The sequence below is a fragment of the Temnothorax curvispinosus genome, unplaced genomic scaffold (assembly GCF_003070985.1).
Source record: "Temnothorax curvispinosus isolate PA1 unplaced genomic scaffold, ASM307098v1 QBEX01017247.1, whole genome shotgun sequence".
In the NCBI taxonomy this organism is placed as follows: Eukaryota; Metazoa; Arthropoda; class Insecta; order Hymenoptera; family Formicidae; genus Temnothorax; species Temnothorax curvispinosus.
The window spans coordinates 2,554-4,507 of NW_020227027.1; the positions used below are offsets into that span (position 1 = coordinate 2,554).

At 39.8% G+C, this 1,954-nt stretch overlaps 1 long non-coding RNA gene across 1 annotated transcript; it reads left to right on the forward strand.

Annotated features, from left to right (window-relative positions):
* Positions 1 to 199: 199 nt before the first annotated feature.
* LOC112467390 lies at positions 200 to 1,030 on the forward strand. Its single transcript, XR_003042245.1, has 4 exons — positions 200 to 293; positions 357 to 473; positions 550 to 755; positions 851 to 1,030. It is a non-coding gene; the product is annotated as an uncharacterized LOC112467390 (long non-coding RNA).
* The last annotated feature ends 924 nt before the right edge of the window (positions 1,031 to 1,954 follow it).

Here is a 1,954-nt window from a genome sequence, read left to right on the forward strand (position 1 = left end):
CGACTTCTAAAAATGGCGGAAAGTCGACTAAAAGTCGACTTCTAAATAGTCGACTATAAAAAGACGGAAAGCAGTCAAGCGGCGCGTCATCAATATGGCGGCGAATCTCGAGGAAGCTGGAGGAGAAAATTAATGTTTACGCGAGTGCAAGGAATACATGCCGCGAGACAGGACAGATAAGACGTCGAAAAGCGCCGCGCTATCAACCACCGCCACGAAACGTCGTCGTCGTCGTCGTCATCATTGTCTTCTCGTTGACTTCCTCGATTAGATCAGAATACTGGAATTTGACTGTATGTATGTTGCAATATGTTTGAGACGGTTGTCTACATTGTCTACAACAAGAATTGTTACAGAATGCCGTTACCAACCAACATGGAAGCGAAATTGCTGCGCCAGATAGTTCTTGCAGGTATGGCGGATCTAAAAGAGGATCAGGATAAGGCCAAGTGGAAATATGCTTTAGAGGTTAGGTATGGTGTGTTATTAATTATCATCGATAATTAAGACCTATTGAATGCGACCTCTCTATTCTGAACCATCTTTCAGAACACCATCAGAAATGGAGGAACCTGGTTCATGCATTCTTCGTGCGTTCTACGGAAAATCAGTCCGGAATAGGTGGTTTATAAAGAAGTGTACGAAACGAATAAGATGTATATGCGAGGTGTCACGGCGATAGAACCCGAATGATTGCCGAAATTCGTTTCCACGCTATGCCATCTTAGTGAATCATTGGTTGATCCACCGCCAAGGTATTTTTATCACAATTGTTGCTTTATAATGTTTTCCCTATTTATTTATAAAGATATTAATCTTTATTATGATCGAATATTATTCTCATTTATAGATATAATCAAGGAACCGGGAAGATCATTTGCCGCGTGTCTGGTACATTTGGAAAGGCCGGATGGGGACTACCATCGATGGATATAGAGCATCTGTGGACGGTGTAAAGTGGTTCGCGTATTTCTTCTTGGAGGGTCAAGTGTACCCTAAGCTGAAGCGATTTGTTCCGTCGTTGCTGACGACACCTGGGAGCATCACCAAGTCATGGGCCAGGTAAATTGTTATTCTATCTCCTTTCGATTTCACGTTGATTCATCGAATAGATTACATCAATTCAATACGATTTTTTCAGGTTGATACCAACGCAATCAAGCAAACGTTGCAGTCGCAGGGAGTCGTGTCCAAATACAAACTGCTAGAAATCTGGGGTTTGGATGAAAAATGTGAGATTTTAATTTATAAAATAATATTTAGATATTATCATCGAGTAGACTTCTATACAATACTAGACCGCTGACAGGCATCTCGGCCGTGATGCTTGCCGCCATGTTGATTTTAGTCAAGATATGCTATACTACAGATTCTATACAAGTAATTTTATACAAGATTTCTATACAATAGTCTGGCATATACAGAATGTCCAAAAGAAAGGGTTTAATACTACAGGAGTAGTGGTTCGATTTCGGCATTCAAGTAGCTACACGTTGAAAGCATGACTTACAAACTTATTGATAACATGTACCAATATTTAACACAAAAACATTCGCCTGCTTCGTTATGTACTGTAATAACAAATGCAGATAAACGCACATCATGAGCAACTGAACACCCGATAGTGACTTATTGTTAATTCAATATGGCCGCACCCTTCACTAACACTTGCACCTCGCACTCGCATCAGCTTTTCGGCAGTGCGTCCATAGATGTTAATGGTCTAGTATAAAAGTCTGTGGATATTATATATTTATAATTTTAGTTCTGTTGTCAGCTTACAAGAAGTGGCTGCCGGAATCCGCGCACGCAGAAGTGGCACAGATATGACGGCACACAGTGGCCGCTTTTGTAATTAAGAATAAAACATTAGGATTGTAATTATACAGTTTTTTAGATAATTAAATTATTTTATATATGAAAAAAAATCGAAATGCATCAGTTTTAGCCTTCC